Here is an 11,044-nt window from a genome sequence, read left to right as displayed (position 1 = left end):
ATCGGACAGGTGTCAGAGTTCGTGACCGATAGCAGAGGGCTTATGACCTTCCAGGGTCGGATTTGGGTACCGTTTGTTGGAGGAACGCGTACCATCTTGATGGAGGAGGCACATAGATCGAGATTCTCGATCCATCCTGGGGCCACTAAGATGTTTCTGGATCTTAAAAGGGAGTATTGGTGGCCTTGTATGAAGAGAGATGTAGCGTGGTTTGTTGAGAGGAGCCTAACCTGTTGTAGGGTTAAAGCCGAACATCAGAGACCGCATGGTAAGTTGCAGCCACTGGAAGTCTCAGAGTGGAAATGGGAGCAGATATCCATGGATTTTATCACCAAATTGCCGAGAACGGCGAGGGGTGTCGATGCGATTTGGGTGATAGTAGACCGCTTGACAAAGAGCGCTCACTTTCTCGCCATTAGTGAGAGTTCTTTTGTGGAGAAGTTAGTAAAGATATATGTGAGAGAGGTGGTATCGCGGCATGGGGTGCCGATCTCGATTGTGTCAGATCGAGATATGCGTTTCACTTCCAGATTTTGGAAGAAGTTCCATCAGGAGTTGGGTACGAGACTGCATTTTAGTACCGCATACCACCCACAGACTGACGGTCAGAGCGAGCGGACGATTCAGACGCTCGAGGACATGCTCCGAGCATGTGTGTTGGATTTTGGCGGAAGTTGGGACACATATTTGCCCTTAGCGGAGTTTTCCTACAACAACAACCATCATTCGAGCATTGGAATGCCGTGCTTTGAGCTGTTGTATGGGAGGAGGTGTCGGACTCCCATTTTTTGGGGAGAGGTGGGGCAACGAGTGATGGGTAGCACGGAGATTGTGCTTCAGACGACAGAGCAGATACAACAGGTCAGGCAGAGATTGTTGACCGCTCAGAGTCACCAGAAGAGTTATGCGGATAGGCGACGATCCGAGTTTGAGTTCCAGGCCGGTGATTATGTTCTCCTAAAGGTATCTCCTTGGAAAGGATTGATTCGATTCAGGAAGAGGGGCAAGCTAGGGCCCCGGTATATTGGGCCGTTCAGAGTAATCACGAGGGTGGGCAGGGTAGCGTATCGCTTAGAGCTACCTGCGGAGTTGGAGCGGATTCATAATACCTTCCACGTGTCTCAGTTGAGGAAGTGTATAGCCGACGAGTCGGCGGTAGTGCCGTTAGAGGATATTCAGGTGGATGCGAGTCTGAACTACGTGGAGAGACCAGTTGCGATTGTGGATCGGAAGATCAAGGTTCTGAGGAACAAGGAGGTGCCTCAGGTGCAGGTTCAGTGGCAACATCGGAGAGGATCCGAGTTGACTTGGGAGCTAGAGCGGGAGATGTGTGAGCAGCATCCGAAGCTATTTCAGGGATGAGTCTTCGAGGGCGAAGACTGTTTCAAGTGGGGGAGAATTGTAACATCCGAAATTTCAAGTATTATATTTATTCGTTGAATTTCAAGTTTTGTGGAAGAACTCGGCGAGTTGATGCGCAGACTCGACGAGTAGAGACACGAATCATTATCCGGGTGGATGGCTGGACTCGACGAGTCGCCCCAAGGAATCGGCGAGTCCATGCTGTTTAATGAAACCCTAATTACTCGGGTTTGGGGCTTATTTAAGGGGCCTTATGGCCGTCATTTGTGGCTACCAGACCCCAGAGAGAAACCCTAAGTGAGTTAGAGCGTTTTTGAGAGGAAAGGAGTCATTTCTTGATCATTGTTAGTGTTTTTGCAAATAGAAGAGGACCAAGACAAGAGGAGGCTGAAGAGGGTGCTAATCAAGTGATTCTAGGGCTCAAAGACTTCATTTTGAGGTATTCATTTGACCCTTCTTCAGTTTATGGTGTAATTCTTAGAGTTAGGGCTTTTTAGCCCCTTTAGAGGATGGTTATATGGAGTAATTGGTCCCCTCTCGTGTTGGTGCTGTAGATCTGGACCCAAAGAGGTCCAGAGACCCTTTTCCCTTGAGCTTTATGAGTGTTAATGGGGTTATGAGCTTTGGATGTCATTTTAGAGGTCATATCTTCAAATAAGGCCTTTGAGCCTTTGCATGAGCACCAAGATGTTAGCTTTACGTGATTATAATGCTTTGGGAAGCTAGATCTACGATTTAGAGGAGCGGATCTGACCTCGGGAGGTCAGTTTAGCTTGAGCATGGCATGAACTCGCCGAGTCCAATAGCCGACTCGGCGAGTAGGATGATGATTTTCCCGATAATCACACAGTTGGTGACTCACTGAGTTGGGGACGTGACTCGGTGAGTTAGAGGAAATCTAGAGGACAGAGTGCACGATGGTACTCGCCGAGTCAGGAGCCGGACTCGGGGAGTTAGGTCGAGACATTTCACAGATTGTGATCTGTGATGATTTGCAGAGTTGAGGATTGACTCAGTAAGTCGAAGGAGGACTAGGAGAGTGAAGAAAACGTGTGGAATCGCCGAGTCACAGTTGTGCCCTCGGCGAGTTTGGTCAAGGTTGACCGTTGACTTCGTTGACTTTTAGGGTTAGTCAATGTTTGGACCTTAGAGTCATCGGAAGGGTAGGATAGTCTTTTACCCTTCCTAGAGGATGTATAGAGAGAGAGAGATTAGCCTAGCCCTGAGGGTTGTATTAATTAGAGTATTTATTTCATGTGATTATGCAGGGGCTAGACCAGAGTTTACCGAGTCAGTGATTTACTGAGATATCCGAGGTGAGTCTTCTCACTATACTTCACCTTGAGTAGGTAATCGGAGTTATGCGATATAGTGTTTGTATGCTATATATGTGTTATGTGTTGCACTGCATTATTCTATGTGATTTATGTTGTGCATGTTTACAGAGTTAGAACTTGAAGGTTCACAGAGATAGAACCTGAGGGTTCACAAAGTTTGGGTGCACGGACCCACAGAGTTATAGCCTCGAGTGGCTAATATGTGTTATATATGGTATTTTGGGGAACTCGCTAAGCTTTGTGCTTACAGTGTTCGTGTTATGTGTTTTAGGTACTAGTGAGGATCGCGGAAAGGCGTCGGCTTGATCAGTACACACACAAGATTTTTATGTTATGAGATCTTGGGATTGATATATGTTATGAATTGAGTTCTAAACAATGATGTTTTTATAAATAATGAATGAATTATGTTTTTATAAAATGCAAAAAATTGTTTTGAAATTTATGGTGTTATAAAGTGGCTGAGTACCTTTTTCTTTGATTGTCGATGATTAGACTCCAAGTTTGTTGCACAACATGTGTGTTGATAAACAACTTTTGTGACTTTGAAAGCAGTAGTCGATTTGATTCCCCTTGCCCTAACCATCCAAGAACCATTTTATACCAAACAAACCACCTCAAACCCTTCTTTGCTCGATCTGGTAGTCTTATACTGCTCACCTTGTTCCATACATTGTGTTCCAATTGCAAGCTTGAGCAACTCTTTGTTATCAAAAATGTCTTGATGAGAATAAATCTCTGATCGTTTAGATCTTTCACAGGTATGTTGATAAAGAACAAGCAAATCAATCACAATATGACTAAGAACACAATATAGAATCAATATGAAGCTTATGATTCAAATATAGTCACGCCTCAGCAGAGCTCGATAAAGAACTTCCACTGTAGAGGTGAGCTAGGGTTTACAGTACTTGATGAGAAAGATAATAAAATCGTTACCAACTAATGATGCATGCATGCACCTTAAATACTAAAACCCTAGAGTAAAATAATCACGGTTGGACAGGCCCAAACCGGATACCAAAACTGGGCTAAGGACTGAGCCCATGACGCAACACTACAAGCCCAACAATCTCCCTCTTTGCGTCAAATGCAGCGAGAGATTATTTCTATTGAGTAGGCTTCACTGTCTTCACAACTTTGAATAGCCGAGGAATGATAGCAAGAAGAGTCTGCCGAAATTGAATATACCATCTCAACATGTAAGTAAACAACTTCTTGTCGGCTGCTGAATTCTTATTACACCTCTGAATGATCTCTAAAATATGCTCCAAGAAAGCAGTTGAGAACAGGTGCTTGTCAACAAGAGCAAACAGGCATTTTTGACATTCGCCCCTAAGAAACATCACAGTGTGATATTTTGTGTCAATTTTGCCCTTGATCATTGTGTTTACATCGCCAGCTCTTCCCATTGGTTTGATCGTGGTTCGCTTGTGAATAGCAGAGGCGATTTCTTGATCCATCTTTGCTACTTCATGAATGTAGCAAACAAGCATTCACTTGATGTGGTCTATAATCGGATGATACTCCTGAGGATTCGACAACAAAATGTTGTTGAGGAGTATCCAGTCGTGAGGGTTGAGGTTCGGTAGATCAGTCAGGGAGAAATTATGAACCAAGCCTTCGGAGCCTCGAGTCACTTTAAATTTGACGTTGATGAACTTCCCGGCTGAATAAGGCTTCAGTACCTTGACAGTAGTAATCTTCTGTGAGCTTCAGGTCAAGTACTGTGGCTGATCAAACTCCAGATAAAACTCTACAGATCCTGATCCACCTTCGGGTCCGGAGAGGGGATGATATCAGTTGAGTTAAAGCAATGACAGATGAATGCTTTTCGAGTGATTGGCATGTCAAACTGCGCATCGTTCGAGTTTTCAAGGCCGAACGACATGACAGGTTCGAGCCAATGAGTACTCGGTTCATCTACAACATCTCTTTGAAGTGAATAAATGGTCCACTCTGGAAAAATGGACTTCTTTTTCTCCAAGAGCTCCTTTTCTTTTTGCTTCTTCTCCAACTCAACCATTTCCTTCTTGATCTTTTCTGCAAACTCTTTGTCAAAAAGTTTTGTTTTCTGAAAAGGCTTAGAGAGATTTTCACCCAAAGTATCTTCAAAAACATCATTATCATCATCTGTATCATCTTCACCAATTTTCTTTTTCTTCTTATCCCTTTTGCTGACCGAAGCTTCATTATCCTTCGGTGCAGCTGTTGACTTAGGTTCGGGAGGAGGTTGAGTTGTGACCTTTTCATTTTCTCCCCTTGTTTCGGATGGACAGAAGTCACCGAAACACCCTCAATCCGACTAAGGATATCCAATGCAGGTCTGAGTTTGTCAGCCAAATAACGTCTGATGGATATAGTCAGAATGGAGTCATGGGCATCAAGAAGATGAAGCAGAATGGAATGAACGTCACCCACAAAGCTTTGAATTACCTCTCTTTCAGTCTTTAAATCATTTAGATCGTTTGTGGCAGTGCGAAGCTTGAGGTTTTGCATTTTCAGTTGAGATGTACGCTTGTCTAACTCATCCATTATGCGATTTTCAACAGTCAGCTCTGCTTCCAGTTGAGTCAGACTATCATTGACATTAGAATGTAGAGTTGCATTGGCAACTTCAATGGCTTTTCAAGCGATTTCAAGATTAGTCCTTTTATCTTGAAGAGAACGATGAAGAGAGTCAACATAAGCATTCACAATCTGAGAATTCTTTTGAGTAGCAGCTTGTAAAGAATCTAAGAATAGATGAGCCTCAGAAATTAGTTTATCGACTTTTGCGGTCGCTTCTTTGCACTCTTTCGTTGAAGCCTCAACAGCAAGAGAGGCCTTTTGGCATTGAGAGGTAGAGGCATCAATAGCCTTTGCTGTAGCAGAGAGAGAAGCATCATGTTCTTTAATAACCGAAGAGAACAAGGCTTTGAGAGCAACTTCCGAATAAGCACCTGTGGAGGAGGAGGAAAGCAGCTGATCAAGCTTTTCAGTAACAACCTTCAGATGGCGCTTGGTGACTGTAGCATCTTCATCATCATCACTTTGGACTCGGCAGAGACTGAAGTAAGTGGAATCAAACTCCAAGCCCTCACCTCCAAGAACTGTGTTGGTTTCAGTGGATTGGGTAGGAGATAGTGGTCTGGTGGTAACTGGAGGTTCGGTAGTGACTGGGGGTTCGGTTGTGACAGGAGGAATGGGTGCTGAGGAACGAGCCCCCATATCAAATACGTTGGTTCGAACTCCAGTAGTGGTGGTAGTTGTAGCCTTAGTGAAGATAGGAGTGGGAATGGTAGAGGATGGTTGAGATGTAATTATAAGGAAAAATAGGAGGGATAGAGATAGGTACAGAAACGGGTGGAGGAAAAGGGGGTTGGGAGCGAACAGGTACCTCTGGTGTAGGTGAGCGAGGCGGTGTATCACCACAACCCGAAGCCTCCTCGTCAGAGCTTTTGCTCTCTGATTTTGATTGAGTAGAAGGTTTGGTAGTAGGAGGAACATACTCAGAATCCGAGTCTCTAGAAGATTGAAGAATGAGTCTCCGGGCTGGCTTCTTCACCTTCTTCTGCTTAGGCTGTGAAGGAGCAGCTTTGTCGGACTTTCGCTTCTTGGGAGTTTGTCCCTTGGCTGGTTTAGGGACTCTCACCTCCTTCTATGTTTCTGGTTTCTTTCCCCTCTTACTCGACTTGTCATCTTCCTCAATAGAGCGAATCATGGCAAGGGTGAGTTCCCTCTGGCCCGAAGAAGGAAGCTTCTTGTATTCCTGAATGACTTTGCTTGACTCAGACACGCATGCATACATTGTTTATGGAATCGACCCAACGAAGAGATACTTGGAAGGATCTGTGACGATGATCTTCGTTGTGTGAAAGGTTGCGATAGATGAAAGAAGGGAGTCTGCCATGATTGGAACGTGAAGACGATCCATCGCCCACTTCATGATAATGGACCAGTACCTAGCACAAGAAATCTCAGAATGGCGAGAAGAAGAAGATAAGCTCTGAACCAGTTGTTGCCAGATGACTGCCCTAAAGTCCAGAGTAACTTCATTATACAACCCATAAAGCATAGTCATAAATGACTTGCTTGCTCCGTCTGAACCAGCGCTACGCTCTGAGAGACCCTTAAAAAGGAGAGTGAAGAGGCCGTTCCATTGAGGGGGAAGGCAGGACTTCTTAAACTTGGTAACAGTGGTTAGGGTTTCTGTGTACCCCATTTGGTAGAACATGGAGAACAGTTGACCAGTGGTAATGGAGTCAGGGTTTACCAAAGTGGGTTCGTGAGCAAGACCAATCAGGGCACATAAGCGATTCGTGGAGATAGAGGTTTTCTCGTTCTGAATTTCAAAGTGAATCCTCTCAATGACCTTGTCATAATAAGCAGTCGAATAGAAGTGTGAGAGGCAGGTCATGGGAACTATTTCCACTTTTGTGAGAGCAACAAAAAGAGGAGAGTACTTGAGGCATTCGACAACGTACAACATGTAGGGTTCATAAACAAAGGGTGTTAGGTCAATGATGAGGTTTTGTTGAGGCTTAATGGGAAGAAGGTTGGAGTGAGCATATGTATCTTGAACATAAGATTATTCTGCCATTGGTGAAGCTTGTCGAGGAAGAAGATGAACAGTGAGAGAGATCGCCCTTTTCTTTGTGAGGATTTGTAAGAGATAAAAGAGTAAAGTGGAGCGTGACAAATCCTTTTATACGTAAGAGTAGGAGAGAGAAATATCCGGCTGAAATCTTTGCTTTATGTGAAACCGTTCCTAATGGGATGGAGTGAACAGTTGGTAGCCCCGATGATGACGTAGGAGAGAGAAAGGATGTTTCATTTTAACGTGCCTTTCCAAAGAAAATACCTTTTTGAAATCGTTAAAACTTTTGGATAACGGCTGACTCATTCAAGAACTTTATCCAAAACATCACCAACATAATGTACATGAATCGTCATCACCTTTATCTCTATCAATTACACAAAGCAATTTGGAATTAAAGCTGTGAAAATTAGCGCATCGTTAATTGAACCAGATTTTTGGAAAATCAAAGATCTTCATGCATAGAGTGTGAATGATAAAGGAATAAAGCAAACTTTTTATGTGAATTTGTGATGTCTATTAAGACATGAAGCAACTGATTCCGGGCACGAATCTCTTCCTTCAAAGTCAAGAGAAACTTCAAAGTTCTTGTGTGACTTCCCGTTAAATAACGATCAAGTACTTGTTAAGAAGTATTGAAAGACATCTTTTTAATTAAAGCTATAAAGGGTGGCTTTCACTTCAATTCATGATTTTGATACTTGATATAAGACTGAAACTGAACGAAGTACTTGTGAGACCAATGTGGCCTGTTAAACAAGTAGGTAGGAAACATATTCAGTGACTTGTTGACAATTAAGAAATCTCAAAAAAAAATTATAACTGGATCCTTGGGGAAGAAAAAATCTTGGTGATAGAGACAAATTCAGAAGGATCACTCAAATGAAAAAGAGATTTCAATTATGAGAGTTAGATCATGATAATGGTGCACCGTCAATTCATTAAGGGTTTTGAATTGTGGGTTTCACTTAGTACGTAGTGACACGAGACTAAGATCATTAACACAGAGTTTTGTATAACCATAAACCTCAGTGGTAAGCGCTTAGAGTCTCAAGGATTACCTTTGTGAGATGAAATGTAATGAAGAAAAATGATATAGGTGATATAAGAAGCGAATGTACCTCTGCTATAAAAGAGGGACCAATCAGAAAACTCTAAACTCAATATGAGAAGAGTAAGGTAGCTCATGATTAGAGTGAATGTAACAGCCTAATGTTGGGAAAACCTGATTTGTATATATCATGTTATTAAGGCTTCACTCAGAATCTGTAGAGGCTTTGGACAACATGCAACAACATGCATCTAGGGACACATAATTAATTCAAAGATAAAAAATTTATACCTGCTTGAGCTTCACCCTTGAGAGTAGCATGTAAACAAAAAAAACATGAGAAAAATAAAATACAGTAAAATTAAAAATTAATTTTTTTTTGTATTTTGTGGAAAATTTTTAATAAAACAAAAGGAAAAATATTTTTGGATTTTATAAAATAAAAAAAATAAAAAGAAAATATAAAAGTGAGAATGTAAAAGAGTGTACAAAAGAATACAACCGAAATCCCTTTTAATGAAAAAGAAGCGAATGAGTTCAGATGGACCGAATCCGAAATAGACCAAGCGTTCGGTTCATTTCGGTTCTCGGGTGAACCGAACCCGAAATAGACCGAGCGTTCGCTCTATTTCGCTTCTTACTTTTAGTGAAGCGAAGGCGATTTTAGTACAGATTCTGCTTCCATCATTCCTAGGCCTTGTTAGATCTTGTTGAAACTTGCTTCAGGTAAAGCCTTAGTGAATATATCTGCTAGTTGATCAGTGGTCCTTACGAAGTGAATTTCCACGTTGCCATCTTCCACATGATCTTTGATGAAGTGAAACCTCAGTGCTATGTGCTTTGTCTTCGAATGTTGCAATGGGTTATAAAAAATCCTAATTGCACTTTCAGAGTCGCAATATAGTGAGATTTTCTTCATGTTCAGCCCATAGTATCGAAGCTGACTTTGTATCCAAACAACCTGAGATGTGCATGAGGCGGCGGCAATGTATTCAGCTTCAGCCGTGGAGAGAGAAACACATGTTTGTTTCTTTGATTTCTAGCTAACCAGTTTACCATCAAGAAATTGGCATCCTCCAGTAGTGCTCTTACGATCCAATCCACAACCACCTAGGTCAGCATCTGAGAACGCTTGGACAAAGAAACCTGAGTTGGTTCGATACCATAGACCGAGATAGGAAGTTCGCTTCAGATAGCGAAAGATATTTTTCATGGCTAGCATGTGAGGTTTGCGTGTATTAGCTTGGAATCGGGCACAATAGCAGACTGAGAACATGATGTCTGGCCTACTGGCGGTGAGATACATCAGTGACCCAATCATCTGACGATAAAGCGTCATGTCAGCGGCTGGCTTCTCCAAAGATGGTGTAAGCTTATTGCCAAAAGCTATAGGAACTTTCACTTTGGAGTCTCCCATCATGCCAAACTTAGCGAGCAATGTCGTTGTATATGCCTCCTGATTGATAAAAATGCCTTCGGGTCCCTGTCTAATATTTAAGCCAAGGAAAAAGTTAATTGGACCCATTGAGCTCATCTCAAATTTAGTTTCCATAAACTTCCTGAATTCAGTTGTTAAGCTGGGCTTTGTGGAGCCGAAGATGATGTCATCAACGTAAATTTGGACTATCATAAGGTGGTTACCCTCTCTCTTACGAAAGAAGGTTGGGTCAACTGAACCTTGTTTAAATTTTGACATTTTTAAGAAACAAGTAAGAGTTTCATACCATGCATTGGGAGCCTGCTTCAGGCCATATACTGCTTTGTCTAGAATGTAGCGGTGATTTGGATGCTTCTTGTTCACGAAGCCTGGCGGTTGCTCAACGTACACAGTTTCTTCAAGTTCTCCGTTGAGAAAGGCACACTTTACATCCATTTGATAGAATTCAAAGTTTTTGTGTGCAACATAAGCAAGAAAGATTCGAACAGACTCTAATCTTGCAACTGGAGCAAAGGTCTCTTCATAATCTATACCTTCTTCTTGACAGTATCCTTTTACAACCAACCGAGCCTTGTTACGAATCACATTCCCTTCCTTATCCATCTTATTTCCGAATACCCATTTGAGACCAACAACCGAAGCATCCTTTGGAGTTGGAATCAAACGCCATACTTTGTTTCTTTCAAACCCGTTCAACTCGTCTTGCATGGCTTGAACCCAATCAGAATGATCAAGAGCCGAATTGACAATCTTCGGTTCAATTTTGGAGACAAAAGAGTTGAACATGCAAAATTCTTCTGGAGAGAATAGTGCAGCTTGTTTTGCTTTGATCTGTGATCGAGTTAATACCTTTTTTGAGGATTCCCTAATGATTTGGCTTTGAGGATGGTCTTTGGTCTATTTAATGAGAGGAGGGTAATTTGGATCATAAGAAGTATCTAGTTCTGCATTGACTTCTTCTTCCAATTATGATATTGTATCATCATCATTGACATTTGTGTTTTCCCCCTCGAATGATGACACATAATCAATTTCTGGATCAGAATGTTCCCCTTCGTTTGGACTTTCGGTTGAGCTAGATGACTGTGACGTTGAATGCTCCCCTTGAAATGAAGAACCTTGAATTTTTGGCAGAGACGAGTCCTCCCCTGGACAGATAGCGGCAGCAGCGAACAACAAGAAGAAGGGACAGAGAAGGAGAAGGTTAGCGACTCGAGTTGTAGCAGCAGCAATGGTTAGCATCGTCGGTCGAAATCATGTATGAAAGGGGTGGTGGT

The sequence above is a fragment of the Lactuca sativa genome, chromosome 8 (genome assembly GCF_002870075.4).
Source record: "Lactuca sativa cultivar Salinas chromosome 8, Lsat_Salinas_v11, whole genome shotgun sequence".
Lineage (NCBI taxonomy): Eukaryota > Viridiplantae > Streptophyta > Magnoliopsida > Asterales > Asteraceae > Lactuca > Lactuca sativa.
This window is presented reverse-complemented; position numbering follows the sequence as displayed.